The sequence below is a fragment of the Equus caballus genome, chromosome 9, assembly GCF_041296265.1.
Source record: "Equus caballus isolate H_3958 breed thoroughbred chromosome 9, TB-T2T, whole genome shotgun sequence".
Classification (NCBI taxonomy): Eukaryota; Metazoa; Chordata; class Mammalia; order Perissodactyla; family Equidae; genus Equus; species Equus caballus.
The window spans coordinates 21,958,893-21,985,517 of record NC_091692.1 but is presented as its reverse complement, the minus strand read 5'-3'; the positions used below and the strand labels follow the sequence as shown (position 1 = coordinate 21,985,517).

General features: G+C 38.3%; 1 protein-coding gene and 1 long non-coding RNA gene across 4 annotated transcripts in view; one reads left to right on the top strand and one right to left on the bottom strand.

Annotated features, from left to right (window-relative positions):
- Nucleotides 1–26,625, top strand: part of NKAIN3 (sodium/potassium transporting ATPase interacting 3) — a 613,676-nt gene that overhangs the window by 363,922 nt on the left and 223,129 nt on the right. The gene's annotated exons all lie outside the window — the stretch shown is intronic.
- Nucleotides 126–16,580, bottom strand: LOC138915383 (uncharacterized). The gene is made up of 3 exons (XR_011421255.1): nt 16,390–16,580; nt 15,056–15,178; nt 126–162 (listed from the first exon to the last, which is right to left on the bottom strand). It is a non-coding gene; the product is annotated as an uncharacterized lncRNA (long non-coding RNA).

The window sequence follows — 26,625 nt, the reverse complement described above, 5'->3', positions numbered from 1 at the left end:
GTAGAAAGAAGGAAGAAAGAAGAAACCCAAGTTGCTGGTTTAGGTAGGAGTCTCAGCTCAGAGAAGCAAAAGACAAAAAGTTGAGAATTGAGATGGGACAGGAGAGAATCTGGGGATTCTCTTACCTGGTGGGTCAAGTGGCACTGTCTCCACCACAGGAATCTGGGGGTAAGGAAGGAAAACCCAAAGAGATGTAACACCTTCTCCAGAGACCTTAGGCATTGAAGGCATCATGAGACAGTTTAGATTGTATCTAAAAGATTAAATTAATTAATTAATTAAAGATAAAATCAAACAATAAAGCGAAAGGAGAAAACATCTGAAAATATTTTTAAATGCTTTTAATATGCACCCACTTATATGAGATTGTGTCCCATTATGATTCCCCTTTCAATCATATATTTTTTATTCTGAGCTTCCCACAAATTAACGTATGAAACATTCATGCATGTGAAGAGATCCTGAAAATATGGTTATAAAAAAATTGATTTGTAAAGTTTGAGATGAAAACCCCAAAGTTAGGGCTGGTGGTTCTTGAAGGAGGGTCTCCTCTTCCCCGAGATGGTGGCCACAGGAACTTCCCTCTGGGCGGCACATGTGGAGAGATTTATATTTGGGGACTGTCTAAGAAAGTTGCGTCATATTCTCACCTTATAATCTTTTAGTGATAACAATCAGTGATAGAATGTTAGCAGAAACCATACTGTAACTTGGGAAAATGCAAGAGAAAATATCGAGAGATGACTGTCCCATCTACACAGAATAGGCCAGCACCCAAACCATCTACAGACTCAAGGGGTCTGCACCAAGATATGAATCCAGATTTGTTATACGGAACTAAAGTCAAAGTGGTGCAAGTTGAAGACAATTCTAGGTGGCAATAAGGAAAAAACGAAACACACTTATGACTGATTTTATTCCTTCTGACAGCTTCAGAAATAGATTGAAGTTGAGAATTGTGGTTTGGGAAGGCCAGATTTCCAGTCCAATTTGTAATTAACTTATTTACAATATTTATTTCCTAATCTGTGATGCAATCCTCAAAATATTCTATATCAGTGTCTCGTGGTGAATGATTCAAGAAAGAGAAATTTTCATTTTTTACAGCTTCCAAAAATTATAGAAATGGTTTAGCCTTATGAAGAGATACATACACACACACACACACACACTTACATACACACACATACACATATATATGATATATCATATATAGCAATAGCTCCTGTCAGAATTTTTCTTGTGCACTTTATTCATAGTAGTTTGAAATGGACACTAAAGTAAGTGTCCCTTTGTACCTCTAAAAGATGAAATTTACCATAGTAAATAGCGTTTTTTAAAATACAAATCTCTAAACAATCTTGAGCTTGAAAATTCATGTCCATGGCAATTCCAAGGAAAAAATTCTCAATCTGAACATGAAGTTCTCACTTTGAGACTACTCGTTAGTTTGTGAATTGCAGCTCTATCTAGGATAGCATTTTAGAGGGCGTAATTTCATTGATGAAAACTTTATCTCTATTTAGGACTTTCCTCATAATTAGAGAACTGAATTAATTATACTGATAGCCTAAACAAAAGGAAATCATGTCACTGGTATAAATTTTACTACAAAGGACCTCATTAGAGAACTCAGAAATCCCCATTAATCTTATGTTCATACTCCATAATGATGGTAATTAGTGATGATAAATTGATATTTGAAAATATATGATAGTTAGCAATTTTCATTTCATCATGACGAATTCTAAACAACACTCTCCTACTTATGCTGTTTAAAAGTTGGATTTTTTGTTTCTTTGGAGCGAATTAACTTCCTTATTTTACATAAAAGCAAAATTTTTCATTTTGCAAATGTTTCAACAGCTATCAGCTTTCTCTAAAAAATGTGAATTTAGTATGTTTGGGAAAAGTATGATTTTTAAGTTTATGACTGTAGTACAAAAATTTTTTAAATAACAAAAGTTAATACCGGACAAAACCAGGCATGAAACAAATGTTTTCTTCTAATTATTAAAGTTCAGTATTTAACTGAAAGTCCTTTTCTTCCTTTTCCTTGCCTGGAGTCTTTGAAGAGCACCGCTGAGGCTGCTCAGAGAGTTCACAGCAATATTCCTTTGTTACAAGGACCAAGCGAGCTGTGGAAGAAACACAGCACCTGCGCAGTAGCACGCGCATGCAAATAAGCTTCCTTTACTGCGGATCCTACTGGACCAGGTGATTTCTACTCTTATCCTGCCCCACAGGAAAACTCCACTAGAAAGACACTCATCAGATTACTGCTGAGAAATGAGAAGCACTCCCAGCCTGGAGTTTCCTGCACAGAAATAAAATAATGAAACTAAGCAAGTAGCAGGCTTCTCGAGGAAATGTTCTTCTTATCTGCAGTTAGTGTCCCATCTCAAGGAATCCTCAGTGCTTTGGAACCACTATTAGATGAGCCTAAATGGACTTCCAGGCCAACTTTATGCCTCAAGGGAAGTACTGTAAGTCCTGGGCATTTGTTGTTGGTTCATTCTAGAGAATCAGATGCATAATGCCAGCACAAATAGTATAGCAGAAAGAGGCCCCCAAGCAGTTGGCTGCACACCTCCAGTGTCAGGGGAGTCTGGGGGCGAGGTCCTTCTGTCTTGCACTTGCCAGAGAGTGAGGGCCAGCAAAGGGAGATGAGGAACAAGAACACACAGGAAAATGTAAGGGTCAGGTTTCTATGAGGTGAAATATGCCACTCATTTTATGTTGACATTGTAAACGCCATCCAGGAAAGACACATAACTATAATTATGGCAGTTCTTTATTCAGTTCGAAAGAAATAGCCAGTAGATTTGCTTCCTTTAGGGGTTTCAATTAATATTCTAAAGCTGGGACAGTCACTCACCATACGCTAATAACATGTTCTAACATATGGAAATATGTAAAGATCTTGGAAATATGACTTTATCAAAATATGAGTGTTTCTAGAGTGTTTGACTCCTAGTCAAAGACCTTACAAAATAGTGAATGGTCCACCCATCCTAGGAAGACCTGCAACCTCCTTAGAAAAATTTTTTAAAACAGTGATGGTAAGAGGAAGACAGATTTTGAATAAAAACTCATCTCCACTATTTTCCTCACAATTATCATTTAAAAAAAAAAAACACTTTTCTCCACTCTTCCTGTTAATCCTTTTCCATGGACCAGATATTCCATATCTGAAAGTTACATGCTACAAATCAGAGGCTGGTGGTAGGAAGACTTATTGGAAATGAGAGACACAGAGAGGCAAGCAAAACCAGAGACAGAATATGATACTTGTCATCAACATATGACATATCCACCTTTCAATGTCTTCTGTAGCCATGTTGGCCATCCCCTAAGTTGCCAAGATGACCTGATGACCTGAAGGTCTATTGCCCTGGGAAGAGTAGATTTAAGGAGCAGACTAACTATTACACAGGTGCACAACAACAGATTGTATTTGGGTTTCCTCCTCCCCAAATGCCAAAAAAGGCAACACGTATTAATATGGCTGATACTGTTTCTTTTTCTAAAGACTTAATTTAATAGTCTTGCCCCAATTTAATGCTCAGAACAAAAGCCAGCTCATTCCTGATTTTTGATTCAACCCTAATCTCACAACCATATACTATCTTTTCCTTCCGTGAACCCCAATACAGCTTCGTATACCTCAACTACCAGCATTCTATAAGTGCAGGGGTGGATGGTTCATACAATTCCAAAGATACAAGATACAGACACAAATGAAGGAGGCTGGGTGTTCCACAAACTTTGGGCTCCTCCCGAAGGGAACTTCTGCCTCATTCTTTCTTCTTACCAGGTAGCTTTTAATGCTAAACTTTACTAAATCAGTTTAGACTCTCTTGTCTCTAGGTTTCTTTAGAAGATGGCCCTGGTGAAGGGGGTAGCTTTGTTCTCTACAATGTGCTCTATTAACACCTCAGAATTACAAGAAAAAAATCTCAAAACAGAACACTATGCTCTTTAAATCGACTTAAAGTCATGGAACTGAGTGAAATCCTTGTAGTTTGACAGTAGATACAGAAGAAAACGTGACCAAGGTTTGAGCCTGGGAATTCCAAAATTTAGAGGTTGCATGAGGAAGAAGCTTCCAGTGAGACATAAGGGAAACTAATACAGTGTTAATACGGAGGCCAAAAGAAGAATGTGCCTCCAGAAGAAGAGAGATGGTCAACCATGTCAAACGCTCCTAGGAGTTCCAGTGAGATAAGGACAGGAAATAGGCCACCAGATTTGGCAAAATAAAACCCATGTTGATAGGCAGAGAAGAAATGAAGCTCACTTACAGGATTTGAAAGGGAGGAACCCCACTCACAATGTGTGGATGAGGAAAAAGTGTAGAACTCACTTTGAAAAGTTGTACTGAAGGTGAGGAGAAAAATGAGGTAGTGACCAGAAGACAGAATATCAACGGAATTTTTGTTTTTGTTTTTAGTCTAGGCAATATTAAGGCATATGCGAAAGTCAATGGTAATGATTCTAGTTAAGAGGAAGAAATTGATCTTGCACAAGAGAGGGGAAATCGCTAAACAAGATCCTTGATTGGAGTAGAGGTGATAAAACTAGGGAGCTTGGGCATAGGCAGGAAGAGGAACATGCAAAAAGAGGAAAGGGGGAGAATATGGGTACAGGGTGTATACATTTGAGTTGATTTGGTGATGGGGAGGTGAAGTGGTTCTTTTCTGAGAACTTCCCTTTTTATCAAAAAAAGAATGAGGGAGGACACAACTGAGAATAAGGAAGAAGGCTTTGGACATGAGGACAGAAAACTACGTCAGTAATCCTGGAGAATGAGAACACAGCTGTACTAGGGGATTACAGTAGGATTCCTAGGCTTCAGCAAGTATCCACTGGAAATTTGTAGTCATAAATTTAGCCCTTATCTCTAATTTGGCATTTAGCATACACTGCATCATGTTATTAGTAACCATTTTGCATGTGAAAGTCATATTTTCCCAAATTGTTTGCAAGTTTCTCAAAAGTGGAATCCCAAGGTTGTATTACTTGGTATCTTTTATGGTGTATACATTAGTGTCCTGGCAAGTAGGTACTTCATAAACATTTGTGGAATTTAAGATTGAATAAGCTGAATGAAACACTTCAGGGAATGTTTATAGCACCCTTCCCTTTGCCCTGTACCTTATTAACATAGAGGTATATATAAATCATTACTATCTCTCCTCTGTGCACAGCCTGGCAAACCAGGGTCTGGCTTAGCCCTCATAGTGCTAAGGGATCCAATGGAACCCTCCCTGAGCAACCCAGAGTGGGTCCAAGTTCCACAGCCATTTAGACATGTCCTCTGCTTATCAGCCTTGTCTAGAACCAGAGGAAGTCCCAGTGTGAGACATCTGTTTCTAGTGTCTCTCTTTGCAGCTGGAAACTGGGGCCAGTTCCTTTTAGGCACCTTCTGGTGCTCAAATTCTTTAACCTCAGCATTACAGTACCAGAAGTCACAGACTGTGTCCTGGAAATAGAAGAGAAATGCCTAATTCACTTTTCTAGACCCTTGCTTCTCCAAATGTGCCCCTTGCACCAGCATGTTAGCATTACCAGAGAGCTTATTAGAAATTCAGGGTCTCGGGCTCACCCCAGACCTGTGGAATCAGAATCTGCACTTTAACGAGGTGCTCAGGTGATTTACAAGCCACCAAAATTCCATAAGCATGCTAATGCACGATAAGAGAACCTCCCAAATAAGGTTATATAATTGTGCTAAAAGAAAGCTTTGAAAAATATATGAAAATTTAAATAATTGCTTTAATTTTTTCATAAATAAAGGCACACTGTATTGCTATATTTCTGGTGGGTAAATACAAACCTAAGGAACAGAAAGGTTATTTGGTAATTGTCAGGAACTATGTTTAATAGTTCATGTAAATTGCAGCTAAGAAATTGGACATGAAATACCCAATCACGATAACAAAAAATGTTCTCAAGAATCTACTAATGCTTTGTAGCATATTCGCTCTTTGTAGGCTTTTCGTAAGTAGTGGGGAGGACAACTGACATACAGAGAAACTGCATCAGTGTTATTCAAAAACCTAATCCTGATCAGGCCCTAATTTCCTAAAGCCAGGGAAATTTTTCTTGGGCAGTAAAATACTACTTAGCAGGTTAAATACTTCATTGATAAAGCAAGATGCAAGTCCAGGAAGGGGTTAGCCTGCTTTTGAATATGTAAATCAGCAGACTATTTTTGTGAAAACCTGTATGAGGATGAATAATTGTAAAATTTAGGTACAGCTTTCTTCTATGCTACAAATCTGATAAGTCCTTTCAAAGTCTTCTTTCTGTGGAGTTATTTCTGCTTAATGCTATGATGCCTTTGGCTAAAATAATTTCAGAAATTCTATTTGTATTTTTAATCTCAAGTGGAACTGAATAGCAGCGATAGAGGAGGCCCTTAGTGAATGTCCAGAAGAATGGCGGGTCACCAGGTCATGTGTCCTGATGATGTTAGGATAAACTGTGCCAGGAGAGATGGATAAACAAACAACCCCATTGTCCTCTGGGGAGAAATGATGCCTTTGTTATAATAAAGCTAATAGGTGTTGATTTTTGAAAGTTTAGAAATTGTGAAAATCATAAAGAAAATTATTCATATAACCATCTACCCTGAGATAACCACTTTAAACATAATTATTGAAATAGAAACCAGTTTGTCACTAGTAAACTTGATGTTCCAACATGTGGTCCATATTACATGATGGAGCAGAACTGTCATTGAAACCTCAGTGAGAATTCTGTTTCTCAACCAAACGTATCCCTGTAGGATGCTAGTGGGTCCAGTCCATTAGACAAGGACAATATCATTTTCAATATTATCATAACAATTCTCACACTTCTAGAGTAGTTATTTTAGAAAATATTGCTTTTGACGCTTCCATTTTTATTTCAAGTTGGATAATGTTGGTGCTGAACTCAGACTTCTGGGTTCTCAAAGGACAGCCTCAGCTTTATAATTTGATTTCCTCTTTCTTGTTTTATGGTATAATGCTAAACAATATAATGCACAATGTAAATAAAGTAGATAGTGAATTTACACCCCTTGGCTTTTTTTCTGAAGCAAATATATCCCACTGAATTCACACCTTAATAATTATCTTAAAAAAATGTTAATCTCTTATCTTTAATAGCTTTCCCCTTAGTCCCTTTTCCTGCAAAGAAAGTAGGCAGTTTAGTTTGTCAAAATTTATGTTAAATATAAATCAAATAGTGATGAGCTTTCTGTGGATACATGCCTCCCTCCTTGTCTATATTCTCCCTACATGAGGCTGATTTGGAAGCTCCATATCACCGTTTTCCTCAATTGGTTCATAGGCTAACATATTATAAACACAAAGATTTGTTGTGAATACAAAAAGAGGCATGCATTTTCTATAATAAAAGGATAGATTAAGATAAAAAATTCTTGCCGCTATCTGAAATTTATATGTTTTTAAGCACAAAATGGTCACCTTCAGAAGTTATGTTCAGGTCAGAGTTTTAAGAACATTCTTCTATGTTCCACAGATAAATGGAAATGACCAAAGAGTGTTGGTGCTGAAAGAATCCTTTGAGATCATCTTATTCAGCTCCTCGTCTTTGTTTAAGGTAGCTTAGCACCAGAAAAATGAAATAACTTAACCGCGTTCATTCACTTAGAGTCAGTACAAGATTTCTAAAATCCTAGTATATCCAATATGATTATACAAAGCTAAAATACCACTTTAAAGCTTTGATGTGGAAAGAATAGAAATCATATATGATCAGCTAGGAAGTTAACACACAAAAACATTACCTACATAGGTGAGGGTTAACTCATCCAAGACTGATTTCCTGGAGGCTGGTCTCCCAGAGGAGGAGTTGCATCCTGCAAGGTTCTAAGGAAACTGGCTACAGCTGAGTGTCCAAGGCAATCAATCCTTGCAGAATTCGGACCTGGGGAAGTGGGCCAAAGGACCACTGTATCATAGGAGCTGCAAGAGTCAAGCTTAGACCCTGCCACTGGCTATGCTAGGAAAGGAGCTGTTGGCTTCCCAACTGTGCATCTTTATAACCCAAAACCCAAGGCCAGGGTCACCTCCCCATATCTGGTGGCACTGTGGATCTCTAGTGCATTGGACAAAAGGAGACCTGCACAGCTGCTCCCCAAATCAACAGGGCTTCGGAAGACCCATTGTGTGTGCCATGGGGTTATTTGCCTTTGTTGCTCAACAACCCCCTATGGAATTTTTTTCATCACGTTCCAAACATTGCTAAACATATCTTTGTATCTATCTGGAAAGACGTTTTCCTGTCTTTATGCATAAGTTGTTAGATCTCTTATTATTCTAATGGTGATGCAAAATTTCTTTCAATGTAATGCCAGATATCTTCCATTTGACCTTCTAGTCACATGGTACACCCTTCTCCTTCCCATAAATGCCAGGACTACATGTGTATTTTAGTAAGAGATTTTAGTGCTCTCTGGGTTCCAGTTGGTTTTGGCAAATGAAGAGAGTCAGTAGGTAATGGAAGGGAGAAGGAGAGTGAAGTCAGGGATTTTCATCGTCTGGCCTCCTCCCTGTGAGACCATCTCAGGCTGGCTATGTCCCTTCACTTCACGCTGTTATTCTACATGGCTCTTTCCCTCTGGCCAGCCTCTAACCCCTCTATTCTCTTCAGGTGTGGGAGGGGCAACACCTCCATTGGTCTTTCTGGGGCTGGGTTCCTGCACTGTCTTCTGTTGTTCCTTGTCACTGTCTTTGTAATTATTTCTTTGCAAATAAAGACCTCCTAAAAATATCCTGATTTAAGTGTGCCCACTCTTTCGTTTGGGGAGCCTGATTGATACAAATGTCAAACTTTTATATCCTTATCTCTAGCAACATACTGTTTAAGGAGTATACCTACATTTTTTTATTGAAAGAAGTCTAGGAGACAGAAAAATCCTTCAAAATGACATTTTTAGACAACCAGAAGAATAAGTTCCAATTTAATCTGTTTATCCTTATATATGTTTATATACCTATATCCCAAATTTCCTACAGATTCAGAATTATGACTTTTGGGAAGCTTTTTAAAATTAAGTGAATCCAATCTTCACATAATGAAGTTGTAGAAAGGACAACTATAATTCAGTTATTTTGGGTTATGACTGAAAGCTAAGTAATGGCTACATATTGATTTTGGCATTTTCTTTCTGAATATTTTTGGTTGTTAAATGGTTTTTCAGAGAATTAATATGCATTTAGAAGGTCTTTATCATTCATAGCACCGAGCGCAAACAGATGAGTAATAACTGATTGCTGATTAATTTGTTTACATAGGTAATTGTTTATGCAGTTATCTACATTCAGCTCTGTAGTTTTGTGTGCAGGCAGACCATCCATAGCTATGCCATTTCTGGAAGACATGAATTTTGTTGCATTTTCTCATTAGGTAGGTCAGAGGAACAGCCAGAGGGAGATGATGTAACAAACGTTACTTGTAGGAGGGTCCTTAACTTTGCTTGATTAGGTTATCGTTCACCTAAGTTGAATCACGGTAGTCTCTTGATGGCTGTTTCCAGTGTTAATTACGAGCCATGGGCAGTGGCAACCACGGGTATAAGAATGGAGCTTGGCTGAGTACTTAAAAGTGAGCCACTGCTCAGTGGTTTCAGGTCACAGGGTTGGCTGGCACAAAAATAAGGACAATTCTGGGATGAAACTGGATCTACAGTTCTTTGAAAATATTTCATGTTCATACTTTTGATAATTTAACTCAAAACTTTCCATTTACCTCACATTTGACTCTGTGTTTTCTGTTTATAAGGCGAGAAAAGTCCTGCCAGATAATATATGAATGATGGTGTTTACTTATCACCTTATGATAAATGTCACGAAGTCATACTGCTTTTGGAAAGGGGTAAGAGTAGGGAGGGTACTTGGTTTTTCTGAGGTTTTATTTAAATATGAATCAGCATAAATATTCTTAAAATAATCAAGATGCAAAGAGATTGTCTACACAACCACAAATACAACTTTTTAAATCTTCCTCTCCCCCTTTTTAATCAAATATCACACTGGATTGAAGATAAAAGAATTAACCAAATTTATATGAAGAAATGGATTCTCTGAAAGCTCAAAGTCCAGTATTTCTAAAGGAGAAATTTGGGGGGTGTTATGTATGGGGCATCATTACTGCTGAGCACCAGCTTTTCTTTAGACAAAGATATTCTAGGGTTTCCATTTTCAACTAGTGCTCTTGTCATTAGTTCAATTTCGTGATGCAAATCATGTAAGGCTCAAGTTCTCGACTGTTTAGCCCTCAAAACAATTTTCAAAAGCATTTCCTAGTTAATCTGAGCACCCATTTACGAAATTAATATTCTACTTTCCAAAAATATTACTGTTCTCAAAAGCTATTTTCTGTTTTATAATTGAATCTTGAAACTTATTACTTTGAAATGCATACCAAAAACTTTTGAGATAAAGCATCTGAGAGAGATGGATACATATCTCAGTTACAGTGCCTTAAAAATCAAAGGTAGGGGCCGGGCCCTGTGGTAGAGTGGTTAAGTTGGCGCACTCCGCTTCGGCGGCCCAGGGTTTCACCGATTCCGATCCTGGGCGCGGACATGGCACCGCTCATCAGGCCATGCTGAGGCAGTGTCCCACATGCCACAGCTAGAAGGACCACAACTAAAATATGCAACTATGTACTGGGGGGACTTGGGGAGAAGAAGGAAAAATAAAAAATAAAATCTTTCAAAAAGCAAAGATATTTTTCTCATTCCGTTAGGAAAGGAGACGCAGACATGTTGAATGGCTAGATATGGTTGATCACATGTCTACTAGACAGCTTTATTCTCCCAACGCCTATCCTGAACTCAATTCACAGGTTTAAATAAAACCAGGCTTAGCAGGTGGATTTTTAGAGACCTAATCCACTCTGACTAATAATGTATGAAGCGTGATCCAGTTATGAACGAGACTGCACAACAGAGCAGTGTTACATTTTGAATCTGTGCTTGTGTAGCCTTTTCATTCATTCGCCCAACTCTAAATAAGTTATTTAAGATGGTAAAGAAAACTAGTGCAGAAAATAATATGCTTAGACCAAAAAATGTCCTTACTGAGCCTGTAATACCTGGTTCTGAACATAAAACTCCAAAGTGGAGGTTAATGTATGTGTTCCTAATGTTTATCATAAGCCATTGTATCTACCCATTTTGAACAGGCTTAGCTTTTACATAAAGTTGATTTCTTTGGAAATCTATTCCATTTAAAAAGTCCCACTTATGAGCCCATATTACATTTTATAACCCTAAAAATTGCCATCAGCAACTTTTATTCAACAAATGGTAAACTGCAAACAGAGCAAAAAGTATAATGGAAACAATGCACATGATGATAAACAGTAGCAGAGAATAAAAGAAAAACACACGAGTAAAAATTATGATAATCAAAAAATATTTTTAAAGGTACCATAAGTTAGGCCAGTCACAAAATAAGAGCTCCAAGGTAGAAAGACATGGGAGAAAAACAGCAATGAATCTCGGCTCAAAGATGCATAAATGAATAAAAAGGTCACTTATAACCCAGCTCCCTGCACATGGTCGCTGGCAAGCAATGCTGATGAGTACTTAACTTATTCACTTGCTATGAAATCAGTTATTAAAGACTGGGTTTTTTAACTCTGTAAGACAGAAAGGAGACAAACTGAAATATATAATAACAACTGCATTCACATCTATGTGGCATTCTTTCTTTCTTTTTTTCTTTCTTATTTTTTTTTTGAGGAAGATTAGCCCTGAGCTAACTGCTGCCAATCCTCCTCTTTTTGCTGAGGAAGACTGGCCCTGAGCAAACATCCATGCCCATCTTCCTCTACTTTGTATGTGGGACACCCACCACAGCATGGCTTTTGCCAAGCTGTGCTATGTCCGCAGTGGAGATCTGAACCATCGAAATCCAGGCTGCTGAGTAGCAGAACGTGTGAACTTAACCAGCTGCACCACCAAGCCAGCCCCGGCATTATTTCTTAGAACTAGTCAATGATATATATTCTACCTTAGAGCGCGTGGGTTGAAAGTCTCTCTAATACCATAACTTGTGATTCTGTACTAAAAGCTGTTTAAAAAAGTCTGTAAAGGCAAGACTGCATACAACAGTTGTCTAAAATTCTGGGGAGAAAATGCTTGCTGTTCTGGGTCTTGATGCAAAACAAAAATCGAGGTGGAAAACTACTTATGAAGGTATTTATACATTAGGAGTATTTTTAAACCAGTCGCTGTGCCAGGTTGTGAGGAAAGCAATTGGGAGTGAGGTAGACAGAAGACCTGCCCCTGTGTAGAAAGGAGAAGGATTAAATGGAATGTCTGACTCAGCACTGTGAGTGCTGTGGGAGCTTCAGCAGTAGGCGCTGACCTGGACTGGGGAAGAGGGTGGAGATGACGAAGGGCTTCCTGGAGGAAGCAGTATCTAGGCTGAGATCTGAAGGATGAGTAAACGTTAGCTAGATTAAGAGGGGAGGGAAGACTGTTTTAAGTAGAGAAGATAACTTATGTGAGGACTCAGAGGTGAGAGAGAACATGGAGCCATGAGAAAATAAAACTGTCATCGGGCTGAAGCCTAAATCTCCTAGATTGCTGAGAGGTGAGAAATGAACTCAGAGGAAAAGGTAGAGTGTAGGGCGTAAAGGTCAGAGTAAGCCTCGTTAAGGAAGTTCTACCTGAAATAGCAGAAAGCCTTTGAGATTGATATTTTAAAGGATCTCAAAGACAGCTCATAGTCATTTTATAACTGGAAGTTTGTATTGTTTGACCATGTTCCCATTTCTCCCACTCTCTAGACCTTGGTAGTCTTTGTAATATACGTGTATCAAATCAACACACTGTACACCTTAGACTCACACAATGTTATATGTCATTTATATCTCAATAAAGCTGGAAAAAATAAAAGTAAACATCAATAAAGGGACTACTCTATAGACAATGGACTGGAGGAATGCAGGCAAGGTAGGAAGATGACTTGGAGAGGTTATGGCGGTGGAGATGGAATGAAATTGATGTGGCTGAGGTGTATTTAGAAGATAGAGTTGTCAAGGCCTGGTTAGAGATTGGGTGTGAATAGTGAGTTGTAAAAAGAGTGAAGCATCAAGGATTCCAGGTTTCTGATTTAGGCAACTGGATGTGTCGTCGTGTCATTCACTAAGAGGAATTGTCAAGGGAAGAGCAGTTTCGGGTTGGCAGGTGCATGAGTTTGGGGCTTGTTGAGTTGGCGATCCCTGTGAGCCTTCTAAGGAGAGATGTCCAGTAAGAGTTGAATCTGTGGAGCTGGAGCTCAGGAGAGGAGCCTGGATGGAGGTGGAGATCTGGGTGTTATCTGATTACAGTTGGTGATTGAAATCCTGGGAGTGGGTGATGCCTCGCTGAAGAATGTGTGCTATGAGAAGTGAAGTGACCGAGGAAGAACCCTAATGAGCACCATAAATGTGCATTCATCAGAGAAAGATGGTATTATGTCTTAGCCCAGGTTTCCTCAGAAGCAAAGCCTGAAATAAAGCTACATGCTAATTCTTCATTGTGGGAGAGGGTGCCATGGTAGTGCATTAAGAATAAGAGAAAAATAGGAGTGAGGTAGACAAGGAGGGAAAGCAAACACATGATAGTACATTACCTAGTCACCTTCACAGGAAACAGCCTGGTGCTTAATCACAGAAGATATCTCCAGAGACACCCGATGGAACTACTCCCCTTGCCATACATCTGTGAAGCTGAGAAAGAGCATGCAGTCTCTCTTCCAGCCCTTTTGATTTCTTGCCTATCATTGATCAAAATTTGCCTCTTACAGTGTTGCTTCCCCCAGCCCTTCTCAGCAGCCCTGGGGAAGCCAGAGCCTCCATGGGTTTAGCCCAGTGAAGCCTCAGTGCTGGAGCATCTAGCGCTCTCCCAGGAATGGAGGTGATGGAGGCTTGGCCACAGCTCAATCAGTACCCCTGGGAGAGGCTGACACAAGGAGTTGTATTAGGAGATGAGGCAATGGCATTAGCAGCTAGAATTTTATAAATGACAGAGAGGTGTGATTCTCAATGGATTCACTTTAGCTAGGAATCAGAGCAAGCAGCTGATGGCCTGAATGATTTGGGATAGTGCATAAACTGGGTCAGGTGTATCCTGCAAAGAAGCCTGAGAAGGAGTAGCAAAGTGCGAGAAAACAAATAATGTCAAAGATAGCAGCAAAAGGCGATATTTCAAGAATCGGTCATCAGATAAAATAAATGCTGAAGTGGAAATGTATGGATTCCCTGTGCTTCTGGAAATTACTTTAGTTTCCCTGTAGGAACCATGCCTTCCCTACTCTTGGTTCATTTGGTTTGGATGGAGTGAACGCACCCAGTTGTTCCCAGGTGCAAACAATCAGTGTGTGACCTCCTTGAGCACAGGGATGGCCTGAGAGTCAACCAGGACTCCATGCCAGGGACTCACTGGAACAACTGGGGAAGAGCTGGAAGCCTAGGACTTTTACATTTTGTGAGCAATAAATATTTTGTCTTTTTTTATTAAGTCAATTTGAGTTGCCTTTCTGTCATTTGTAACCAAAAGACACTTGATTACTACAGAAGCAGAACAGTATCCATTAGATTTAGTGACAAAGATTGTTGGCACCTTCAGTGAGAATGGTTTCAGTGGAGCGGTACAGGCAGAAGTCGGGGACATTCTTACTGCCTCTTCATCTTTTTTCCTGTACCCTTAGAATGCAGTTTCACCTACGTGTGAAAGGACTGAGAAAGTCAAACCACATGTTTAGAGACCACATGGGAAACTGCAGAAATGACACCTGCAAACAGTCTTGGCATCTTGGAGCCACGTTGCTCTGGACTTCTAGGGAACAGGCGTGCTGCATCACGCCAGGCAACTCAGTGTTGCCAGAGCCCAGGCAGACCTCTGCATTTTAAACTGTTGTAAAGACTCCATGATAATAGATAGATTTTATCTTAATTTCTATTTTCCCCAAGTACTTAACCTTGAGCCAGGTACAAAGTGGACTGTCATTAAATATAGTTCCATTTAAGATGCCAGATTTACCTGAGCAAGAAGCAACCCACAGGAGTCACTCAATCTGGAGTTTTACAGAAGACAACATCCTTCTGTCCTTCCGATGGCTGAGTAAAATTACATTTTGATTCTGAGGTCTGGTCATTCTAGTGACTGAGGAAGTAGAAATATTTATATCAATTCTATGTAATTCTTTACTGTACCACAACACTTATCTTTCCATGAACTTGTAAAAAGTCTGTCACGAAGGGTCAATTTTCTTTCACAATCTTTCTCATACCCACTCTTCTTTCCTATTAAAAATATATTACAAAATTCAGATACTCACTACCTCTGGCTTAGAATAGAATAACACCCTCATTGATCTTTGTGCTTCCTGCCAACGTTTGCTCCAATACCTCATCACATACCCTACTACCAGGTGAATAATCCCAAAGTTAATTAAATAAGTCGTGCAGTGAAAGACCACATTCCTAATAGCTACAGGGAATTTCTTTCTTTCTTTTTTTTTAGGGCACACAGTCTGCTTTTATCACTGTTAGTTGAATATGTTTCTGTCTTTTTATCTCCTATTCTCCCTGACTTGATTATGAATTCTCTGAGGTTGGGATGTCTTTTAGTGGGTCTCATCTCATGAGTAAGGCAAATTAAATGAAGAGATATTTCCTGTAACTAATTACACACCAATGTACACATGTGCATATTGAGTTCTGTGTTTCCAATTATCACCAGTTAAGGACCAGAGTATGTTATGTGGACACTGACCATCGGCCACGGTCACATGCTGCCATTGCTTTCCTTATTCTTCTCATTATCTCCTGGAAATCAAGGTCAGTCCTGGTGCCACAGGTTTTTAACATATTTTTAGACATATAGAAAATGTAAGATTTTTTATGAGCACCACTGAGGATGTTATAAAAAAATAATACTTAGTGATTTTATACTGGCTGAAACAATATTTTCCTTATATGAAAAATCTTCATTGGCTTTCCATCGCAACAAGATTTTCTAACAGACATGCTGTTTGTTAACATCTTTAATATAGGTTTTTTAAAATTGAGGTATAATTGGTGTATAACATTATATTAGTTTCAGGTGTACAAAATAATGTTTTGATATTTGTATGCACAGCCAAACGATTACCACAATAAGTCTAGTTACCATCTATCACCATATATAGTTAAAAAATTTTTTTCTTGTAGTGAGAACTTTTAAAATTTACTCTGTTAGTAACTTTCAAATATATAATACAATACTGTTAACTATAGTCACCATGATATACATTACATCCCCATGACTTATTTATTTTATAACTGTGTCTATAAAACCTTTTGACTCCCTTCACCCATTTTGCCCACCCTCACCTGCTGTCTCCTTTGGCAACCACCACTCTGTTCTCTGTACCTACATACTTGGCTTGTTTGTTTTATTTTATTTTGTTTTGTTTTGATTTGATTTTTGTTTTTTTATATTTCACATATAGTTGAAATTATATGGCATTTGTCATTATCTGACTTATTTCGCTTAGCTTAATGCTCTCAAGGTTCATCCACGTTGTCACAAATGGCAAGATTCCATCCTTTTTATGACTAAATAGTGTTCCATTGAATATACATACCACATTTTCTTTATCCCTTTATCTATTCATGGACACAGGTTGTTTCCATATTTTGGCTATTGTAAATAATTCTGCAGTGAACATGGGGGTGAGTATATCTTTCTGAATTAGTGTTTTCATTTTCTTCAGCTAAATACCCAGTAGTGGAATTGCTGGATCATATGATAGTTCTATCTTTAGTTTTGTGAGGACCTCTACCGTTTTCAATAGTAGCTGCACCGATTACATTCCCACCAACATTGTATAAAGGTTCTCTTTTCTCCGCATCCTCCCCAACACTTATTTCTTGTCTTTTTGATAATAGCCATTCTAACAGGTATGAGGTGATATCTCATTATGGTTGTGATTTGCATTTCCCTGGTGATTAGTGATGCTGAGCACTTTTTCATGTATCTGTTGGCCATCTATTTGTCTTCTTTGGAAAAATGTCTGTTCAGGTCCTTTGCCCATTATTTAATCAGATTGTTTGTTCTGCTATTGAGTTGTATGAGTTCTTTATGTATTTTGGATGTTAAACTCCTCATCAGATTTATGGTTTGCAAATATTTTCTCCCATTCTGTAGGTTCTCTTTTCATTTTTGTTGATGATTTCCTTTCCTGTGCAGAAGCTTTTTAGTTTAATGTAGTCCCACTTGATTATTTTTGCTTTTGTTGCCTTTGCTTTTAAAGTCAGATCTAAAAAATCATTGCCAAGACCAATGTCAAGGAACTTACCATCGATGTTTTCTTCTAGGAGTTTTATGGTTTCAGGTCTTACATTAAAGTCTTTAGTCCATTTTGAGTTAATTCTTGTGTATGGTGTAAGATAGTAGTCTAGTGTCATTCTTTGGCATTTGGCTGTCCAGTTTTTCCAACACCGTTTACTGAAGAGACTGTCCTTTTTCCATTGTATATTCTCACCTCATTTGTCATAGATTAATTGACCATATCTGCATGGGTTTCTTTCTGGGCTGTCTGTTCTGTTCCATTGATCTATGTGTCTGTTTTATGCCAATACCATACTGTTTTCATTCCAATAACTTTTTAATATGGCTTGAAATGACGGAGCATGAAGCTTCCAGCTTTTTTCTTCTTTTTCAAGATTGCTTTGGCTATTTGGAATTTTTTGTGGTTCCATACAAATTTTACGATTGTTCTGTTTCTGTGAAAAATGCCTCTGGAATTTTGATAAGATCACATTGAATCTGTAGATTGTTTTTAGTAGTATAGACATTTTAGCAATATTAATTCTCCCAATCCATTAGCATAGAATATCTTTCTATTTATTTGTGTCTTCCATTTCTTTCAGCAATGTCTTATATCTTTCAGGATACTGATGTTTCAGTGCCTTGGTTGAATTTATTCCTAGGTTTTTTTTTTTTTTGATGCAATTGTTAATGGGATTGTCTTCTTAATTTTTCTTTCTGATAGTTCATTATTAGTGTATAGAAATGCAACAGATTTTTGTATATTGATTTTATATCCTGCAACTTTGTTGAATTCATTTGTTAGTTCTAACAGTTTTTTGGTGGAGTCTAGGGTTTTCTGTATATAAAGTCATGTCATCCACAAATAGTGACAGTTTCATTTCTCTCTTTTTAATTTGGATTCCTTTTCTTTCTTTTCCTTGCCATTTTGCTCTGACTAGGACTTCCAATACTATGTTGAATAAAAGTGGCAAGAGTGGACATCTTGTCTTGTTTCCTGATTTTGGAGGAAAAGCAGAAAGCTTTTCACTGTTGGGTATGATGTTAGCTATGGGCTTGTCATATATGGCTTTCATTATGTTCAGGTACATTCCCTCTATACCCACTTTGTTGATAGTTTTTATCATAAGTGAATGTTGAATTTTGTTAAATGCTTTTTCTGTATCTACTGAGATGATCATATAATTTTTATCTTTCATTTTGTTAATGTGGTATATCAGGTTGATTATTTGAAGATGTTGAGCCATCTCTGCATCCCTGAAATAAAGCTCACTTGATCATTGTGTGTGATCCTTTTAATGTATTATTGAATTTAGTTTGCTAACATTTTGTCAAGGATTTTTGCATTCATGTTCACCAGGGATATCGGGCCGTAATTCTCTTTTCTTGTGGTCTCCTTGTCTGGTTTTGATATCAGGGTAATGCTGGCTATGTAAAATGAGTTTGGAAGCATTCCCTCTTCTTAAAATTTTGGAAGAGTTCGAAGAGGATTGATAACAATTCTTTGAATGTGTTGTAGAAGTCACCAGGGAAGCTGTCTGGTCCTCACAGGAATGCTTTTGTTTTCTCTTTTGAAGGATCTTAATTAAACTTTTCCAAGTGTTTTAAAAATTCAGAGAATGCCTAAAAGATGTGTATTTTTAATGAGTCTTCATTTAAATATAATTTTGATTTTCCACTAGTACCTACAAAAAGAAAAACATCTTTTTTGAAAGGAAAAAATAATGCAGGATGATTCCCCTTGAGAAAAGTAGATTTTCTTTTTTCAGAATAACACTGATACATTTTCTTTTTCTTCAACTTATAATTTATAATTTTACTTTTATTCACATTTTATATTCATAGTTGCATGATAAGAAAAGGTACCACATCTTTTTTTAAGTACCTCTTTATGGTTTGAATTGCTAGAGAGAGACATCCAAAGAATCAAAGAGGAATAACAATTTTCAAGTCTCATGTTGGAGCAATTTGCATAACTCTCTAATATTCACCTCATTAAATCTCATTGGCAAATGATTGTCTCCCTTGTGGAAGGTTTGGGGGGAATATTACTTGGCAATTTTCACGGCAGCTCAATAACGTCATTCAATACTTTATATGGCATTATCTCCATCTAGAACTTTTGGCCTTTAATCTTAAAGAAATCATTCAAATTGTCTCCTAAGAGAAGTTAGAATTTGTGTTATCAAACCAGGTTCATTTTTGCCGGCTGCCCAGAAAGCCAAACCCCGAGACGATGAGATTGCAGCAGAAAGAGAGTTTACTCACAAGGCAGCCATGCACAGAGGCGAGAGCATGATTCTCCAGTTCACTTCCCTGAAAACAGGGGCTCAGGGATATTAATGGGGTAGGAGGATCAGGTGGTCTGAAATGTGAAGATAGATGACTGGAGGTGAGGAGAAGTGAAGTAATTAATGATCTGCGAAAGTGTAGTGAGACTTTATGCTTCTTCATAGGACACATTCACAAAATGGCGGCATTAGCATGATCTAAGGGTGGAGTTTTAGGCTCTTGATGTCAAAAGGTCGCCTATCAGTAATCTGCGTGGGCCCAGTTGATGAGCTGGTGGTCTCAACCACCCTGAAGTGGACAAGGAATTCCAATTCCTGAAAAACAGCTCACATACCCATTACCATGGTGACCCGGGTTCCAGGAAGATGTTATCTATAGGAGCCTAGTGGGAGTCAGATAGCATATTGCCTAAATAGTGCAGCTAACAGTGGGTGGGTTCAACAGTTAAAAGCTATAATCAGTAATTGCAAAAAGGAAAAAAACTTTAGTTCCTAGCTACTTAGTCTTCAACAGCTAACTCTCTGCCAGTTTCATTTGGACCAGTTAACATACTACCCAAAGGCTCTCCTCGCATTAGCCATCCTACAGGCTAGCTGAAGTACTGTCAGACAAGTGGAACAAATCATTTACTCTCGGAAGAAAGATAACATTTTTTAGAAGAGTAAGCAAAGTTTCTCATTCTCAAAATGTTAGGACAAAAACAAAGTGTGAAAAATATCTAGCCTCTTTTTCAGTCAGACAATTAGCAAAAATGTTTCTGAAGAGGTTTTAAAAAGGCAGATTATTTGGGGTAAATCAGGAATAGTCTGACACATTCCAATTCACTGGTCATTGGTTAGAATTCCCGTGGTGTAATGGTGTGAGCAGTTCAGTGTTACAAATACTATTTTTTGAGAAAATAATTTTTGCCAGAACTCTTCTAAGCACTGAACCTTTAATTCTCCAAACAACTCTTTGAGGTAGATACACTCATTGCTCCCCTTTTACAGAGAAGGAAACAACCACAAATAAATTAAGAATTTGCTCCTGGTCCTACCACTAGTAAGTGTCAGAGTCAGGTCAAAATTCAGGAATGATACTGAAACCAGGCTCTGAACTACTATGCATTTATAAAGAATGCTAAAAGGAACAGAACCTAGGAAAGCAGGAATATGATATTCTTCTTTTTGGCACATTGAACCAAATTTCCTTTTGCCATTAGGAATTTGTTTCCAGGGTAGTAGCCACCATCTTGATTTATTCAGGATTGTTATGGGATTCATTTCTGTGTTAGGTACTATATTAGTCAGCTCTGGCTGCCATAACAAAATGCCGTATTCTGGGTGAGTTAAACAACAGAAATGTATTTTCTCACAGTTCTGGAGGCTGGAAGTCTGAGATCAGGGTTCCTACATGGTCCAGTTCTGATGAGGGCCTCTTTCTGGCTTACAGACAGCCTTCTTGCTCTGCCCTCAACATGACAGAGAAAGAGAGAGACAGCAAGCTCGCTGGTATCTATTCTTATAAGGGCACTAATGCCATCATGAGGCCCCCATGTTTTGACCCCATCTAAACCTGATTATCTCCCAAAGGCCCCATCTCCAAATACTATTACATTGAGGGCTTAGGGCTTTAATGTATGAATTTGGGGGGGGGACATAATTCAGTCCATAGCAAGTACTAATCCAAGTATGGGAGTTTAAAAGTTGAAAAAGATATAGCTCTTTACTTGAAGGAAATAAAAATCTAAGGGGATACATAAGCAAGTTATTGCAACCTGATAGGTTCTAAAGTAAAGTAAGATACAAAGTGTCCTGAAAGCCTCAAAGAGGAGGCAATTAATTTTGTCCAGGTCTACGGGGCAGGATGACATCAAAGCAGGTTTTATAGAGGAGGGGACTTTGTATCGACTCTGGAAGTGTGTCTGGTTGGCTAGAGCACAGAGGGCTCCACCAGCCCTGCTGCTCCATTGGAGTAGGATGGGGTCTGATTCATTGCCTATATGATCAAAATGTACACTGAGTTCAGTGTTCTTTTATGGGAAAAGAAACCTGATGATCTTCCAGGCTGAGAACACATTTAAACCAAATCACTCAACAGAGAAGCTCAAAATTGACAAGCCCTTCCTATGGACTCAATGGTTCTAATTATTCTTTTAATCTCTCACTCTTAATCATGAACAGATATCCAAGGGTTACAATACCTAAAGAAAGCCTGTAAAATGAAGGATAGTGACCAAAACAAAGCAGAAATAAAACAAACAGAGAAATATAGACTGTGCCAAAAAAATAAAAACTAGAGAAAAGGGAGAAAACACTCTATCATTTAAATATACCAAGAGAAATAAGAAAAGATTTTTACAACGCCAAAACAAGAACAAGTTTAAAATATTGCAGAAAACAAAACTGAATTCTTGGAAATTAAAAATATTATAGCAGAAATAAAGAACCCGATAAGAGTTGATAAAATTTCTTTCCCATAAAGAATGGAAGGTGAAGGAAAAGAAAATAGAAAAGTTAAGAAAGTTAGAAGACTAGTTAAGAAAGTCCATCTCCAACAGCCAACTAATAGGGGTTCTAGAAAAAGGGGAGTGGAAAATCAATGAAACAATTCAAGAAAGTTTCCTAGGAGAGTAGGACGTGAGTTGTAGGACTGAAAAGCTCCAGTGGCCTAAATAAATCCACAATAAGGCACATCACTGTGAAATTTCAGAGCGATTTGGACAATTAAAAGATGCTACAGGATTTAGGGGAAAAAAAAGCTCAGGTGAAATACAAAAGATCAAAAATTAGAAAGTCTGTATTTCTTCACGCACAGTGAAGCTAGAGGACAATGGAGAAAAAAGCTCCTGAAATTGAAAATTAGAGGGAAAATTATTTCCTATTTACAATATAGACCAACCCAAACTATCAATCAAGTGAGGATATAATAAGGACATTTTAAGACAAATAAGGTATGCAAAAATTTATCTCACACACACACTCACTCACTCACTTTTCCTCATGAAACACTGGAGGCCTTGTTCCACCAAACAAGAGAACAAACAAAAAACAGACAAACAAAACCAAAAAAAAAGCACTCGAAAGAAACAGGAAGTCTCAACCAGGAGAGAGGTAATGGTAATCCCATGAGTTATGAAGGGAGATCCCAGGATTTTTGCTGCTCATAGGCATAGTCCAGATTGAAGCAAGAACAAAAGCGAATGACCAGGGACAGCTATGTTCTGTACTATAGTCATAGTCACTCTTTTCTTCGAAGTTCAGATACGGCACAAATAAACTTGGAGATGCAGGTGTTGGCGGTAGGGAGAGAGGATAAGAATCAGTATGAGGAGGTAAACAGAGAGATGTAAGGCTATGATGACATATCAACTGTTTTCAAACTCTGTGAGGAGGGTGGGGAGGAAGTGGGGTTCAGTCTAAGACATAAAGGGTCCAGGGATCACCTCCTCTGCTTCTACCAGAACAAGTCCACTTACACCTCTTGGATATACTTTAAATAGAGAAGAATGAACTTTTGCTGGCAAAAATATTGAAAATCCATTACTCTATATCATAGGTTCTCACTGAAGTATTTTAGGTAGAAGTGTGACCTAATCAGATTTGAATTTTAGAACTATAACTTTGGCTTCGGGGTGAGGAATAGATTAGAGGGAAATAAGACTAGAAGAAAAGACACCATTTAGGAGGAGACCATTTAGACAACTGTGCTGGTGGTAATCTGTCTGCCGAAGTACAAAGAAAATGCAGGAGAAAGAGCAGATTGGTAGAGGAAGAGGAAGATGTCCATTTTGGCCACGAAGCATCCAGGTGAAGTTGTCCAGTAGACTGTAGGATATATGGATGTGGAACCGAGGAGGGAGATGGGATGGATATTTTGGCATCCTAAACAATAGGCGATTGTAAACATGGGAACAGAAGAGATCCCCAATGAAGAATATATAAAGTGAGAAGAACAAAGGGAAATGAAGTTATGGTGGATCACAAGCAAATATTGGGCATGGACGTTAGGAACACTGAAATAATTGCTGTGTTGGAAATAAAATAAGCCCCTTTTCCTTTGACTCTGCAAATAAAATTAAACAAAAGTCATCTGCTCTGGCCAAACCTCATAGCTTTGACTCCCAGAGAGACCAGAGAGATGGCTCTAGGAGGGGAACCTCAGGGAGAAGGTGGCAGCTGAGAGAAGAACTGACTGAGGCTGCCTTCCTTGAGCAGTGGCCTCGCCGTCATGAAAAGCAGCAGTACCTGTCTGGAGCTGATTTCGCTGTTGTTCTGAACCATGGCTACAATTGATTCCCCATTACACTCCCTGTGTTCCAGTTTAGAAAATCTGATCCAGCAACCTGTTCTGATGTCAGCCTTGAAAAATCAGGACATAGATTTTTAAGTTTGAGACTATTTTTGTGGCTTGCAGAATTTCAGCCGCTATTATTTCATGCATCGGGAAACATTTAGCAAACTAAAGAAACAAAATGAGCGAGGTGCATAGAATTATAGAATCCTATGTTTGGGGTTCTTCTGTGGCTTAGGGCAACCAGCCTCATAAATTAGAACCTTACTTTGTAAACTGTATTTATATTGAAAAATTGTTCTTCCCCACAGTGTGTTACCTTAGGCTTTGAATTTGTGAAGTGGAATAAGTGTTTTTCATGGTTACTCCAAAATGTCTAGTCCCAACCACTCCTCTAATCCCCAAACTAAATAGAGTTCTCATTCTTCCTATCAGCAATTTTGTAAGCACGGCCAGCACCAATTTTTTTCTTATTTTCAGGAGAAGCCTGTAACAGTGTTCTGTATTTCTGAGGTTGCCTCCAGCCAAGACTGTTCAGGGCGGATAAAGAAACCTACAAACAAGGAAAGGCAGTAGAAGTGACGAGTAAATTAACATTACCAAATAACTGAAGATTTTATTAAAAATTTCTTTGTGTAAATGAATCCTTTTTAAATAAACGGATATTCTTTATATTTTATAAACTCAAGCATTAGAAAGATCAATTTCTAGTTTATGAAGCTGTATTGTAGTTTATTCTGTTTATAAATTTCATTATTTTGTTCAGGTTAGAAACATTTCAACTTTCATACTGTTTAGAAAATCTGCCTATCCATGAAATTCTGTCTTTCCCAATAGCGTTCTAAGCACGTCTGAAATTTGCTATTATTTGTCAGCTGCCCAGAACGGTTTTGTAAATATTTCCTAGATGAACAATAAAACCTCCTGAGATAGAATCCATTTTAGAAATTGAAATAATGTAATATCACATATATTCAATAATATTCACTTTAATAGACTGGTTGGTCAGTATCCTACATTCCATTATATTCATTTGGATCCATTTTACATATGCCGTATATAAGAAGAAAGCATGTCCTGTTTTGTGTCCACAGACAAGTCTCAGTAACAGGAAACTAGGACTCTCACAAATAGGCAAGTAATCCTTTTTCTTATCATCTTTTGGGTTCAAAGTCAATCACCTAATTGTTAATTTCTCTTATGGCTGAGAGCTGAAAGAAGAAAAAGAATAAACCTTCATGATGGGCATGTTGTGTTATCAGTCCCTTGGTATCATGGCGGCAGGATCTTTCTGTTGTTCGTCAGTCTATCTGCGGCACCTAAAACCCTGCAGGCAGTGAGCGCTCGGTAGGTACTTGTTGAATGAGCGAGTGGTGCCAACTATTGGTGCATTCAGTAAAATATGCCAAGGAGGTGGGAGAGTAGAAAAAGCCCTGCGTGAGGAAACAGAAGCGCTGAAATCTGTTTTTTTTCCTGCCCCTTCTGGGGTGACCTTGGCCAAGTCTGCATCTCAGGGTGTGAGGTTCCTCATTTGAGGAATGGGGATAAAACTTTCTATCCTGTCCCTCAGCAGGCATTACGTGGTACAAATGGAGGAAGCTCTGTAAACACCCGAAGAACCAAAAGGACAAAAGAAAACAGAATGACTGACGCGAAGGCTGATCTCTTGGTTTATCTCAGCAGTCCATGTGCCCCTCTATTTACAGTCAGCTTTTAATTATTTGCACTAATGAAGGGCAGCCAAGGCATAAATAATCCAAGCACTTATGTTTGGCTTTGGAATTAAATTTGAATGTGCTCTGGGTAGCATTCTGAGAGTGTGTTCTCACAAAATCATGAGATCCCACCGCAAAGATCCAGTTCCATGGCACTGGCTTGGGGGTAAACGTGATGCTCTATCTTCCTGTGCATTCACGGGTGCTTATTGGATGCCCAGCCCTGTGACAGCTGTGAGGTTAGCATCGTAAACGTGACACACCATCCTTTGTCAAAAATTTAATCTGATAGTGAGGTTGCAGTGCAAGAGTCTTCAGTAAACTTTGGAAACAGTCATTTCTGGGAAATTAGTTGACTTTATCATTGGGGAACTGAGGCACTGTATATTGCGAGTTCTAATTTATCACTGCTTGGCATATTATATGTAAATGAGGCTTACCCATTCACATAATTTGATGGTGCACTTTTGAATAAATGAATGTATCACCCTGAAGATACTGAGTCATATATTGAGTCTTTAAAATAAGTACAGTATTCGTAGCTTCCCTTCCACTCAGTGATTTATCATCGATGAAACATGGGTTTTTGAAATACTGTTGAAATAATTTATTTGTTTTCTAGTCTATGTGTTTGTTGATTTGGTTAGTAATTTTATCCTCCCTATGCGGTGATTGGCTGGTAAACTATTCCTTGTAACTTCAGGAGGTGAAGAATTACCTACTCATTTCTCTCCCTTCTGCCTGCAGGCTAGACTGTAATTCTAACCTGTCCTACTTTGCTATGGACATATTTTTAAGTGTCAGAATGTTCTGCATATTTACACTGGACTGTATATCTGGAAAGCAGGAGTTATTTGAGATGCTTAAAATGGAGCAGTGATGAGGAGAAAAGAGTGATAAAAAGTGAGAGGTCCAGCCCACTCGAGAGGCATGTCCCTGTAACCCCTTGTCCACGTGGAATTCATCATTTTCCCGTTTCCAAGTGTCCATTCAGTCAGAAATCATTCCTATCTCCAT